This window comes from Lissotriton helveticus, chromosome 4_1 (genome assembly GCF_964261635.1).
Source record: "Lissotriton helveticus chromosome 4_1, aLisHel1.1, whole genome shotgun sequence".
In the NCBI taxonomy this organism is placed as follows: Eukaryota; Metazoa; Chordata; class Amphibia; order Caudata; family Salamandridae; genus Lissotriton; species Lissotriton helveticus.
The window spans coordinates 566,001,434-566,016,568 of record NC_136063.1 but is presented as its reverse complement, the minus strand read 5'-3'; the positions used below and the strand labels follow the sequence as shown (position 1 = coordinate 566,016,568).

Below are 15,135 nucleotides of genomic sequence, written 5' to 3'. Positions count from 1 at the left end.
AGGACATTCCAACCCTGGAACTGGTTATTACCACCATTACCTTCAGCCCCAGTATGTAGATCTGCGGAAACGTGGCAAGATAAAGGAATTTCTAGTATTAAAACACTACTATTGAAGGAATCCTGGCATAATCAGAGAGGCTATTTCAAACCTCTTATATAATGAGATTTCTGCTATAATTTGCCATTGCCTTACAAGGCACAAACAGGACAAATGGATTTTGTTACAGGACAAGTACAATTATGAAGCAACCTGGCCAATGGACCGGTAGATATTTTATTAAGTTCCACACCTACCCAATATTCAACTTGCTACATATAATCGATCAATACACAATTCAAGTATCTCTAGACATCATTTAATCTGACCCAACACATCTAACCCATCGATGAATTATATAAAAAAAAGATAATTGTCCCGTAATTGTACATAAACATTCACAGGTTTTTGTAACGTATTAGTTCTTGCTCACCTGTAAATCATAAACAGAAAGCAGGAGAGTAACTCCTCACACAAACTGCCTTCTGCATAAGCACCATCTTTAATATCCTTTTATACACATCGTAAATAGACATCGGCAACGGACTAGGACAACAACAAAAAAGGCACCCTCTATCAGTGCCATCTTAACATAGGTACGGTGTCATAAATGCGAAATAAAACAGCACCATCCTGGTAAATGATAAACCTATTAATATAACTATGGGGTAACTTATAACCCATCAATAGAAATGGTCTTCAATGTAATGTCTGTCCCATAATAGGTACAAATAAATATTAATTATTTCTCACTAATATGATCGTATCAAAAACGCCAAAAAACAAAACCAAAAAACTGGAAGTGTACTCCTATTGGAGCCATCTGTGCAAATAATAATATCTATTGTCATATTAGTAATGAAAACAAGCATCATACCATAAACAAGGGTAAATGTTAAATTATTAATCAACTGTACGGTTGTAAATAAAAACCGAAGATTGCCTATAACGTACCATATTAGTGGTATCTCGTACTACTATTGCCAAAGGCATCCTGAATCAACGTTTAATATCGCCTTAATTCGGGACAGACCCCACGAGCAGGTTATTTAAATCCTGGACCAGCTGGCTATTGTTGTCACTAACAAATAAGTAAATGCTAGGCTGTATATTTTTTTCTATCCTTAATCAATTTAGTAAACTATTGAACCCAAATAATAGGTATATTCCTCGACCATCACAACCACATTAACACAGTCTAACTATTACAGTAAAAGTATATTAATCAGTCAGCTACTGTAGCATAGTCGGTCTTCAAATATTCAAACCAAACTTATTGTGAGCATGATCGCATATTAGCCCTTTAAGAGAGGAATGAAAAAAGGAAGAAGAGACAACTAAAAGTTTGTAAACTTAGATTAAGAGGCGTTAGTAAGCTCCACGTGGATTCTCGTACCCAAGAAATATTGAAAATCATGGTCTATATTCAAACCCTTGTCAACTGTATGTCATTTCATTATCCATCGGGCTTCACACAGTCTGAGCCCAAGTTCACGTATCAACTGGTATAGATTCAAGTCCATGAAATCTAAAACTCAAATGAATATCCTGAGCTTGTATTGCAGTGGGATACCATTCATTCTATTCCTTCAAAGCTTTAAAGTGCTCCGAAATAAGATATTTCAGTAATCTTATGGTACTCCCAAAATATAACTTGCCACATTTAAAGATAATGGCAAAAACAACAAATTTAGTTGTGCAATCAATATGTGTACGTATAGCCAATTTGTGCAAGTTAATATACTCAAATTCAGTAATACCATTTACAGGAAATTTGCACATTCTGCAAATACCACATCTATATGAGCCTTTAGATAATCTGTGCAACCAGGTTTCATTTGTCTGTTGTATTTTAGGATAACTGGGGTGCACCATATTTCGTAATATCCTCCCTTTCCGATAAGTAATACTTGGCTAGTCTGCATTACCAAACATGTCGGTGCGCTGCGTGAAATCCGAACTTCCCTGACCCGCTTAGAGACCGACCTGTTGGCCATCGAGTCCCAAATTCTTGCTGATCCCTCTCCTGTCAACGAGGCGAAACGCATTGAGCTCCTTTTGCAGTTCAGGGACGAGGCGGACAGAGAGCTGAAGTATCTGGGCAAGTATCACACAGCGCGCCAATACGGTGAGGGAGACAGACCTGGCAAACTATTGGCCCAATTGCTGCGCCCACCTCGACACGCTGCGTACATTACACAAATAACTGATGACGATGGCATGCCACACTACACTACTCCTGCCATATGCAATACATTCCTGACCTACTACAAACGCCTTTACAGGTCTGCCCTTTCCGACGAACACCGTGACCCGGGTCCCTATATTGATGAAATAGCTATGGTCTTCTTGGAGAGGTATATGCAGGATTTCTTGGCACATCCCATCACACCCGAGTTGATCGAGGAAGCGATAGACTCACTGAAGGGGTCTTCAGCGCCGGGCCTGGATGGCTTTACGGCCGATTTCTATCAGACGTACAAAGAGGAACTGGTGCCCATTCTGGTTGAGGTTTATGCCGAATCTTTGGAGTCCGGTATTCTCCCTCCCACGCTCCGTGAGGCGGTTATAGTACTGTTACCCAAGCCGGGCCGCGACCCAACGGTTTGCCGCTCTTATCGCCCGCTGTCCCTCCTGAACTTGGATTACAAAATCCTGGCCAAAGTGCTCGCGTTGCGGCTTGCGCTGCTGGTGAATTCTATTATTTCGCCGGTACAGTCTGGCTTCGTCCCTCAGAGATCCACTTCCCTTAACCTTCGCACTCTTTTCTCGGTTCTGCATAGAATTGACCCTGACGTCCCGGCTGCTGCGGTCTTTCTGGACACCGAGAAAGCTTTTGACACTCTGGAGTGGCCCTTTTTTTTAGATGTTATGCGTAGGATGGGCATGCCTGCAATGTTTGTGGCGACTGTTGAATTGCTGTACACAGCTCCCGCGGCTCGCATTCGCCTTAATGGCACCGTCACCGATAGGTTTACTCTATCCAGGGGTACGCGACAGGGATGCCCCCTGTCCCCCTTACTTTTCATACTGGCCATGGACCCCCTGGTCCGTCACTTTCAAGAGAAGCATCTGCACAGGGGGCTCCAGTTCCGCACTGGGCCTCTTCTGGTGTCACTCTACGCAGATGACATGGTTCTCTATGTCCGTACCCCTGAGTCCAACCTGCAGCCTTTGCTTTCGGAAATTACGCGATTTGGGGACTATTCTGGTCTAAGGGTTAATTGGCACAAATCGCAGCTGTTCCCTCTCACCAGCGCCACGGCGAGATGGCCTTGCTCCCACCCGCTGGAGTGGTGCGAGGACTCAGTCAAATACTTAGGGATACATATCCACTTAGATACTACGTCCATTATCCGCCTGAACTATGGCCATGCCCTTGATTTTTTAGAAGACAACACTGATCGCTGGCTCCGCCTTCCGTTATCGATGGCTGGGCGCATAGCAATAGTAAAGATGGTGGTTCTGCCCCGGTTTTTATATCTGTTCAATAACATCCCCATCCCTTTAAAGCAGGTTTTTTTCACCCAATTGCGCACAGCCCTACTCAGACTGGTTTGGGGGGGGGAAACGCCCTCGCCTCGCCTGGAGCACGCTGACACTGCCTTACGAGAGGGGCGGATTTGGGGTGCCGGACTTCCACATATACTACCTGGTGGCCCAATGCTCTTACTCCCACCCCTGGTACCACCCAGATGCCAGGATTCAACATTTAAAACCCGAAGCAGACGCAGCGCTCCCTGTGTTGCTGGATGCCATGCTTCCCAAAGGCTTCCCCCACGACCCTCACGACATACTCCCTCTCACTACTACGACTTGGGCTTGGGACAAACTCAGACGCTTGCTGCGCGTAGACATACTATACTCCCCAGCCCTCCCACTTCCCAGCCCACATTGGCTCCCCATTACGGGCGAAACACTGATTAGTCGAACACTTGCTAAGTACCATCTGCACACTATGGGTGACTTATTCCCTGACGGCCACGCTCTTTCTATTTCCGAAGACCCCCGCTTCACCGACCGCACTTTTATGGACACGTTTGTGTTTGCAAGACTGAGGGCACTGTTGCGGGCTACATTCCCCACTTTCCCGTTGCCGCCCACAGACACTCTGGCTCTCACATACATCATCCAGACCTCTTCAGGGGCCCACGTTGAGTCCAAACTTTACAAACTCTGCCTGTCCTCCCTTCCAGTGTCAGACGAGGCGGTGCGAGCCGCATGGGAACTGGACCTGGGCATCCAGATAACTGACGACCAGTGGGGCGCATGTTGTGCCATGACCAGGGAAGTTTCTATGAACAGCAGGCACAAACTTATACATTTTAAATTCCTTCGTAGGCTGTATCACACCCCCGCGCTGGCTCACAGAGTCGACCCGAGTCGTCCCCATACTTGTCCTAAATGTAATGCCCCCCAGGCCGACTTCGCTCATCTTGCCTGGACTTGCCCGAAGCTGCACTCTTATTGGGTTGAAATACACGACACACTGGGTGCAATCTTGGGTCTGTCCCTATCGGTCCTTCCAGAAATTGCCCTGATGGGATACATGTCCAAATTCCCCCGCACGCTCCGCAAATTGGCGTCTATCTGCTTCCTTCTGGCCAAGAGAGAGATCGGGCTGCTATGGTGCTCGAAACGCGCTCCCTCAGTTGCCACTTGGCTTAGGAGCGTGGCATTCTGCAATGTAAATAGTGTGGACTATTCTGACCAACTCCCGGCCTCCTCCCGCCCTACAGACATCTGGGGTCCGTACCGCCAATACATTTCACATATAACGCTAGTGGCTCCCTCCCAGTCCCTGCATCCCAACAATCCGACCGGAGTGGGTTAGACCTTGGGTCCCGCATTCCACACTTCCACACTGGTTGTGCCTCTGCGACTGTTGGCCACTACCTTCTTGGTGTGGAGACGGGGCCTGATGGGCGGGGACCCCGATGCTGTTCCCGATACTAGGGATCTTCGGGCCTATGCAGGTGTATGCCCCCTCCACGCTCACGCAGCCCACCTTTCAGCTCTTACCGACGACTCGGCACTATGCGAACTCATGCTGCTGGTCCAACTCCTTCCTGGGTGGAAAGGTTCCGGGTATGTTTACGGTGATGTGGTCATTGGCTAGGATGCCACTTAATGTGATACTGATAGCTTTACTGTACTAGTCTTGCACTCTACTTATCGTTATTGTTGTCCCTTTTTATTCTTTCTTTGTTTTCTGACCTATTGGTACTGTTTAATTTGTATTTAAGTTGCTTTATTAGAAAATGTTTTTTACTGTAACAGTTTTCATGCTGCATGGTGCAACCCGGATGTCTGTCTTACGTACTCATCACTTTGCGGATTAAGCTACTTGACAATCTTACGTACAGACTCTGTGACATGGCATTGTTTTCTTCATATGCAACTGTGGTTTGCAACATTTGCCTCAATAAAGTGTTTTTAAAAAAAAAAAGTAATACTTGGCTAATCTGTAATAAAAGGTTGCAGTGTCCGATCTGACTTAAGTAGGGACCAATGCCGTCCAGGTATATTATACAACTTATGAGAGGCGGAATGAAAACCTGGAACCAATCTCACTAGTGTTTACTTGTTCCTTGTCAAGTCTAACGTTTTTAAGGGTTTCGTTTCATTTTAATTTCCGAGACCTCCTCCTAGCTTTCAAGATTACATCTCCATCATAACCTCGTATTAAAAATCATTACTTTTACTATATCTGTCAAAGTATTTCAAAATTCTAAATCTTCACTACAATTTCATCTTGTTCTGATCATCTCTCCAAAAGGAACTGAAGTGATTTGACATCTCGGATGTGAACTACCTGTATGCAACAAAGAATAGTAAGCCGTTGCCTTCCTGTACATTCTACTGTTAATTTAAAATCCACTTATATAACGCTCAACATCCAAGAACACAATTCTTTCTTGACTATGTTCCACTACAAAGGATATATTATAAGTGTTGTTTATAAATCCAAAAAAGTAATTCAGTTCTGACTGACATTCCAAATCAATGGACAATCAATATAACGTCCAAAGTAATAGAAGTAATCATTCAATTTTGAGTCAGCATTTTTAGGAGGAAGTCCTGCTTTTTTTAATTTTTATTAAAACCCATGGACACAGAAGCACAGTAAGCACGACATTGTCCAAACGCTGTCTGCATGTAAGCCTCTATTTTAGTTCCGTTTAAATACTCCTTTGGATGGATGTGCTCACTGCGCCTTGGAGTACTGTTAATGTTGGAAAAGTTTTACTTACTCTAAGATTTATTTTTATTGTGACCTACTCACACCAGAGGCAGATCTAAATGAATCAGTGAATGAACAGGCACACACATACCCTTTGGTAATAATCTGTTCAATTGACCACATACTTTAATTACAATATACAGGCCCTACCAACAGCAACAAATAAATATCCTCCTATATAGTGAACTTATACAGTATGCCATCATAAATAGTTTACTTCATCATGCAACGAACACTGTTGTGTGCACAGAGAAGAATCCATGTACCGTCCTTTAAAACGTAAAAACCCTTAGCTACAGAAGCATTTCAATTTTAATGTTTCCTACAATAGCACCCTGGAGATCATCATCACATGCACATTTTCTTATTAGCTACTATTTGCATATAACATGATGTTCATGGCAAACAGACACTAGGAACTTTAGTGAAAACCAGCACACCAAAAGCACTTCATAAACAACGATGAATAAAGAAATCCACTCTATATGACGTAAATAACATGGGAAATACAAATGCTCAAATTAGAAGGTAGTAACGGCTACAGACACATGCACCCCAGCATAATGACTGAAATTCCCGAGAGAGAAGCAGATCTTGCCTGCTTGCGCACAATGGAATCACAGCTGACTAGGCACATCTTTTTCTGGAAGGCTCCATGTGCTCAAGTGTTTTTACAGTTTTGCATTACAAGAGATTCGCCACCATCTACCAGCAGAAACAGGAAAACGTTTGCAACGATTGTAGAAACGTGCGAGGATTAATACTTAACCCAATCAAAGAGTAAAATCGAGTTAGCAATTCCCAACCTTCTTAAAAACAACGTACAAGCACAGGGACGGTTGCAAAATGGTGAACATGTTTACATCTCCATGCACTTAAAACGTGTACATCGCTGACTTGCCATTAGAGAATTTTATTTTGTCACTCTCAATCTTTAATTGCATTCACACAGTAAGGCGTTGTAGCATTCAAAAATTATATTGATCTTTGAACTGTAAAAATTGTACAGCATTCCTCTGGCTGTGCGCTACGGGATTTCTGTCATAAATGAAACAGCCCCTTTTATCTATAGTCGGTTTCCAAACACGTGATTAAAATGCTACATAAACTGTTTCCTCAAAGCCCACGACAAAGCAGCTCTTAACAAACTCATGATTCCAGCAGACAAGTCTGCTGTACATATTTCAATTTAGCACGTGAACAAAGCTTCTGTCAACACATCAGTAGCAACATACACAAAGAAAACAAAAACAGAACTACACTAGAGCCTCCACAATGTAGCAGCTGCGGCCTTCGTAATGACCCTGCTCCTCCTGTAATGCAGCAAATGGGCCTTTCGAGTCATTAGTCTGAACAAGGCATCAAATCCACATAAGTATGCACCACAGATTAACGGCGCCTTTTCCTTTTGCAAGCATGGTATACAAAGTGTAGCACTGCCTCGTCAATGTAAAACCAAATTAGAAGAAAAAATGACTCCATGCAGCATTCTTCTCATTCAAGCGACGAGATTTAGCCACATACTTTACCTTTAACCGATTGCAAAACGTTATGGGCAAAGGTTAAGTTGCCTCATCATGATTCGAATACATAAACCACACATCAGAGACAAAACTTCAAACGTTGAAGTAAGGATAGTTTCAACAGGAAACAGGTAAAGAAAAAATAAAAAGTGGATGTTTTGCTCCATTATAAAGAGCTTATGTATTCCCAGAATAAAACGTACAACATCTATATGGATTACATGTTTGGGTACTCCTACTGCATAATATACAGCAGCATAAAACCTTTCACAGACATCCATGGAACACACTCAATATTTTATCGAAATGTAATAATAATTACAGCCCATTGCTTACTTAATTAATCTCTTCATGAACAATAAAACAAAAATGTAACAATAAAATTGTAATCAGGATCCACTGTTAGCTGAACACTGCAGGGCAAGCTTCATACATCTTTGAGGTTAGCCACTACTCACTCTTTAATTTGCATTATATTTAAAAGCCAAGCAAAACATCAAATTACTAAAAACAATTAGGGCCCACTGTTTACCTCTTCTTTGCCAGCAGTAGCTTCTACAGTCTCAGCATAATCATGGTAGCTGATAATTCTAATCACAGTCACTGTTAGCTCTGCCTTGCTGGCATCAGCTTCAATCAGTCTGATTTCTACAGCCAGAATGTGTTTGAGAAGTAAAGTGCGCATTATTTCATATCACACATTAAAGACAAATACTTAACTCTTCATTTAACTACAGGCAAATACTTTAGTCCTGTGTTTTATTGAACCTTTCTTTTTTTCCAAACAATATTTATCATATATGAACCAAAATGAAGCATGTAACATAACAAATATAAGTTACATGTGTAGTATAGACCTATACAGGCATTTTGGGAGTCCTGTGAAATTTACAAAACACATGGCTTTCAGGCTTGTGGATTATAATGTCTCTAGAACCACTCAATAGCAATGCAGGAACTTAATGTTACGCTTGTAGCATCCTAGTTAATACAAGGATGCCTACAATAAGCAGGCAAACAAACTGGGGGGAGGGTGGTTTATACGAAGCGTAAGAGAAGCAGTGGGTGCCTGTATTTGATAGGGGAGGAGCAGCACACAAGAGCGGGAGCAAGAACACATGCACTATCATGAAATGTGTAATGAAAAAGTAGTTTCCTAAATGTGACCAGTGGAAGGATTCAATTCAGCCAATCATAAGAATGATAAAGTCACTATGCTCCCAAAAAAATAGACAAATAAACAAGAGGAAGGCAAGCCATCAAATTAGAAGCAAACAAATTAAGAGACAAAGCCAATAAATGGTAAGCAATAGGCAAGCTTTAAGTCCACTGTAGGTTTTTGGTATGGCCGACATGAAGTTTCGCAAAACACCTAAAAGTCATCTGGACACAAGACCTAAAAACGTGAATTTGCATACATCAAATCTTGACTGAAAGAGTGAATGTTCAAAAGCTGAGAAGCAAAACGTTACAATTCCGAGTGGAGTGGCATAATATATTTCTCAACTGATTACACCATACCTTCACCAGATAAAGAGAAGGGTGCAAAACAGTTTCATATTTGTATTCCAAAATCTATTTTTTTTTTTTATTTCTTTTCCCTTTTACCTGAACTGTTGTTACTTTTTCTGTTTTAGGACTGCCTGTACCCTCAGTATTTTCTTCATTTTTTGCATTCCAGTGCTCTTTGTATTTTCCTGCATTGTTCTCTGTTTTATATACATGTAGGCCCATGGTTTGGATGTTGCTGTACTCTCTTCTAACAAAGTAGAGCAGCTATTTTGCTACTGAACTCTTCTGCTTTTTTTTTTTTTTATTTATTAAGGTGTGTACGTGGATATTACATTTACAACATCTAAGCAAGCTTCCTTCCAAGTCGTTATTAAATTGCTCTGTTCTGGTTCCGCATATTGCATCCATCCCCTTTTTTTTTTTAGATGTCATAGCGCTTTTAAACTGCACACACTTGTTTTCACTCTTTTCTGCTGACCCACGGCTACACTCTTACTTTCCCTGCTCTGGCCCACTCTGCAATTATTGCCTTTTTTTTAGGGGTAAGGGTTATGTTATTCCCACTCACTTCCTCAGGTAGTAGTGTATCTCACTTTTTTTAAGCTTTACAAAAGGAACATTCCTTTTTTTAATTGTTGTATCATAATGCCATTTCTTATGAGATATTGAATTCATAGTGTACCCTTAATTCCCAAAAACCATGCACTGTATGGTACAGGCCAAGTCAAATGATAGTTGTTCAATTGTGCTGTAGCCCTCTCCCATCTCAGGACTTTTTACCTTTTTCAGGATATCCCAGCACTATAGTAGGTTAAAAGGCTTCACGGTAAGTCCAGACACCAACCTACCATGCATTATATTCAAAAGAATTATGTTATTACCTTTACACTACTAAAAACCTATTGAATATGTTTGCAGGGAAAAAAATCTATAATTGCCAAGCCCATACCTATTGGCTTTGCAAATGCTAGTTTTATTATTCGCATCAGCACGCCATGTCATTTCAAAAACCTTTCTGAAGCCTTGAGTGCATAAAAGAGAATGAAAAAAACTTGGCCTAAAATACTGCCAAAAACAGAGCATGCATATTATTTCTGATGAACATACGTTTCTAATCAAAATTTATGTGGCAAAAGTAAAATTAGATTGGGAAAACAATTGTAACGGGCCATAAGTAAAGAGAAAAGAGAAAAAGCAGCACCTGGCAGTGACGCCCAGCATGCATCTGAAACATAATCTCGGTTAAATGGTGTATAGAGCTGCCCATTAGGAGAAATGTGCAGGAGTAGCCAACCAGTGCACAAAAGTAAGATACCACCCTTGCACATTAAGAACTTCTGACAACGTCATGTACCGTACTGCATAGTTGTCAGAAGTCATTCGGTTGGAACAGTACAAAAACTGAAATGTTCAACAGGATCAATATCTATGTGACAGGTCACATAGGGAGAAAGTCTAAAATTTGGGGATTATGAGCTCATTTGAGTGCAATCTTACACTACACACCAGTGCCTCCATTATAACCCCATGCAGCAAAAATAAAGAGGATTACCTGTGGTTTAAATAAGTGGCTTTCCATTTACCAAACTAAGGAGTACTAATTACAACAGTGTCAGAAATGTGGCAGACAAATCATCTTGTTGAGATTTTAACCGGAATTTACCAAAGCTCTGATGCTCATGTTCGCCCTAGTGATCTCATTTTCTGTGAGAAAAAAACAAGTTTCTCCACTACTAACCTCATTGGTGGGGGAAATGACCAGCCATGAAGTGCGGGAGGTGTAACACCACCCAAAGTCATCTAAGTCATACAAGAAAGCACACAAGTTATTCCTCCACACAAAGGCCTGAATTAAGCCAGCCCAGCGCTTGATCTCCATTATAACTGCCGACACCTGTAAGACCCAACCCGAAGTAGATTATTTCTTGACCTACCAGATACAGCAACTGAAGTCCCCACAGTCTAGGCAGTATCAATATGGATGGTCCTTCAGCAGAGCATTTCAGTGTGTTGGTGAATGTACTGTTTGTAGTTAATGCGGTTTGTGGATGACGACGTGTTTGGTTCCTCAGCAGAGCTGGCTGACAGACGACAGCAGCAACAGGGTATCAATATTCTACTCCGCGGGCCAGTTAGCTTATACCTACCAAAAAAGCAAAAAAGCAGTGTTACTGTTTAATCAAATTATTAGAGATTTATTTGTGCAATGTCTGCATGAGAACATTTTCATGATGGCATGGGTGTTGTATATTAGCATGCTCGTACTACAGCATGTGCAGTGTCATACACCAGCAAGCCTACATCAGAATAACTACATGCACATACTTTTAGAGCTTAGATCTACTAGGAATGCTAGTGAACGCCTGTCCCAGAGGTCCCTGCTTATAGTCCTGCCTAGGATTGCACTTTGAGAGACAATAGCTATCTTCTCTAATCTCTAGAACCTGTGTTTTCACGTGACTGTGTTTGTCTATGAGAGTACAGCACAGAGTAAGTACCAAGCTCAGTCAGGTCACCTATGGAGGCCTCAAAAATCAGATATAACAGGGTAGTAATAGTCAAGAGTGGGGTCCAGGCTGCCATCTTCAAATCCCTCCCCATATAAAATATAGTTTTTAATAGGTGTTACCTTGTAGACAGCTTTAGCTATTTCGCCAGACTTAATTTACAACGACACAAAATTATACATAATATACAAACTTAGAGGGATTTTGGGTCAGCAGGCTTCATTAATCTGTTAAATTGTCACTCACATTTTGTTTTCACCCACTACAGCACACTTACTGCTTGGGGCAATGGGTCAGCTCATTTTACCCATCAGCACCCTTCAAGTTGAGAGACTGCACAAAGCATGGGCATGTTGTTCACATTCACCTAAAATTGGTACCTTCTTCCAATGTTGCCACGCTGACTCAGTATGTGCAGTATTAGCGTTAACTATGCGCTGTTTATTTTAGTTGCGTTCCGTTTTAAAGTATGTACCACAAAGTAGGAAACATTTTAGCTGTCTACGATTTGAGTGGATGTTTGGGTGGCGTCTCCGTGAGTAATAAAATGCATGGTGCAACCAAAAATGCTTGTTCAAAATTTTTTTAGTAAAACTGCTTGAGTGTTAGTTAATTTTTCATTTAAAAATATATATATTCTAAGCACGAGCAGCCATGCTCAATTGACAACACATTTTCCTTTTTGTTTGTTGCATATGCTTTCATGAGCTGGGGAAAGTCAGACCTGTTTGCTTTGCCAATGCTTGTTTAAACCTGGGATGATGTGGAAACAAAAAAACAAACCCAGAAAGGAGAACAGGCGGCAAGCAGCACCATGGAGAAGGAGAACACGGAGCTAATCAGGTCGTCTCTTCCGGGGACCAGCTGCCTCTCCTGACTTTGAGAATCACGGGAAAAGAGTAAAACTGAAAGCTTAACTAAAGCAAAAACAATATGTTTAAAAAGTATGTACTGGTTCACTGGCGTAGAGGATACAGTAATGACCTTCATGGAGTATAATGACCTACAATCCCATGGCACTTGTTTGACGAACTTAAGTCTATAGCACTGGGAGGCGTGGGATCCTATTACAGGAGCATCCTCGGTTAGTATCGAACTAATAAAATAGAGGTCGGGGGCCTTCGGTGTGCAAAAGGTAAATAACTTAGGCGTAACAAGCGGAGCCGCACTTGCTGCATCAGTACCAATAACACACTTACTGCATCACAGTGATTTTTTGTTTGGCTAGACTACAAACGTGACTATAACACTTGACACAATAACAAAGACCACAGAGCAGTGTGGCACAGTGTGAGGAAAAAAGTGAGTCTTTGGGGGAAGCTCGGTGGCGCTTTCCCTGCCGTCACGATCCATGGCGAAAAGCTATACATTTCGTGAGGCTAAAGGGCAATATAATCCAAACTAATTAAAAATACAAACGGCATTTGTTAAGAAGTAATGTGAATGCTATACATGTGAAAAGATAGTTAAATGAAGAGGACTGATGTTAGTGGGACAGAGCGTGACAGCGTACCAATGAAATGCGTAGCTGGAAATTAGAGTGGAGATGTCCCTTCATTTTCAGTTTACGCGAGCCTTGACAGTAAACACCAAAGTGAAACCGATCGGGTTAAATCACAAGCGACCGAGAAGGCTCCATCGCAGAGCCCTGTTGGGTGCCGAGCAGGTGAGAGTGGCACTCACCGCAGCACCGAACAACAGCGCAGACAGCGGCGAGGATCCCGGGAGCTGGGCAGGAAGGAGAGCCACGGAGCTCGGCCACAACTCTGGACAGACGGGGGCAGTTACAGGGCGTCGGGCTGCCTCGCAGAGGGCGGGACTCGGGGGCGGAGGGTAGAGCGCCCACGTCCGGGCGGGGAGTCTCGTAGATCGGGAGCAGCAGGGCAGGGAGCAGGAGGTGACGCTTACATGACGAACGCACAGACCGGGTGGCTCCCGGGCTACAGATCGCGTCACTGAACTGCTGCGTGACACATTTCGTATCCATTTGCACTAACTCCCACTTGGCGACGCATCTACTCACCAAAGCTAGTATAATTCATCCGAATCCCTTGCATTTTCCGGTATCCTACGGTTCGGCTAATCGCTCACCCAGAGTCTGGCAAGCTCCCAGGCCGCTGGCTTCCTCACAGACCAGTCAATCAACTCAGTAAACAGTCAACATCGCCGCACTTGCGTCGTCAAATCCCGCCCCTACATAGGACGTGCAGTGCTACATACTGTGCCAGGGGCACGTGCTGGCTCCCGAACATCACAGCCAATGACCAACTGATGAGCAACCCAACGGCCAATGCCATAACACTGAGAACTGTCGCTGGCCCACATAGCCAATTGCAGGCTGACAAAGTGCTTTCCCAACCAATGCTTGAACGCAATGCAGTCTGCTTGTCGTCAGCAGCCAGTGAATAGTTTGCAGAAATAATCTCAGCCAATTCTCAAAGAAGAGGGTTCCCATCCAATCCTTGGTCGCTACACTTTTTCCACAGCTAATAAAAACACGTTTCCTTCCAGCTGATAGGTTGTCGATGGTAGGTCATACATTTTGTAGTCTTGATCCGAGTTATTTAGGGACAAAGGGGGCAAGAGGACCTGTAATGTGCATAAGTCGCCTCAGTCATGGGAACTTCTGGACAGCTGGGGTCATTACTTTGTGGTTGAAAGAGCCAAAACGTCACCAAATTACATTTAACCCTGACCCAGAAGCAGGGAACTAACTGTTCGAATGGCTGAGGAGAAGAGAATACGATGCACTTCGAAATTTCGTTTCGCTATGATTTTCTTTCAAACTTTGGATGTGGCGGTAGGAAAAGCCACGTAGTTAGAACATTGTAACTCAAATACACATTTGCGTTACTTTCAGTTTTATTTATTTAATATTTTTGAGGTCGTACTAAATGCCCTCAGAGTCGTTCAAATTGTGTTGAATAGTAGCCATCTACTTTATTTATTTGTGCGTTTTTATATAGCACGGACTTTACCCAAAGGTGTCAGAGCGCTTCACAATAGGAACAGAACTGATACATGAGAACATTACAAGTGAACAAAATACAAAAGCAAACGTTACATTAAATGAAGCAAAAATGACAATCGTGAGCCAACAAAATACAAGAGGTAGCAAACGGTGCATTACAAAAGTGACTATCGTGAACCAACAAAATAAAAGAGGTAGCAAACGGTGCATTACAGGAGGAAAAAGTGACGTGTGCAGGTTACAAAAGCGTACAAGGTAAACCTAGAGGTATAATACTGCAATATATGGTGGGCACTCAAGCACAAGAACAAACGTTACGTAGGCAATGGTGGCACTTGT

At 42.5% G+C, this 15,135-nt stretch overlaps 1 protein-coding gene across 10 annotated transcripts in view; it reads right to left on the bottom strand.

Moving 5' to 3' along the window:
• Nucleotides 1-14,063, bottom strand: part of NCOA2 (nuclear receptor coactivator 2) — a 1,089,938-nt gene extending 1,075,875 nt beyond the window's left edge. For 3 of the 10 annotated variants that reach the window (XM_078687166.1, XM_078687171.1, XM_078687168.1), the window contains exons 1-2: nucleotides 13,849-14,018; nucleotides 11,253-11,461 (exon numbers count right to left, since the gene is read on the bottom strand). The gene's annotated coding sequence lies outside the window, so the exon portion shown is untranslated. Of the gene's footprint in view, nucleotides 1-11,252; nucleotides 11,462-13,508; nucleotides 13,728-13,848 lie in introns of those variants that run through there. The other 7 variants (XM_078687164.1, XM_078687175.1, XM_078687165.1 and 4 more) reach the window with 6 other exon arrangements.
• Nucleotides 14,064-15,135: the final 1,072 nt, after the last annotated feature.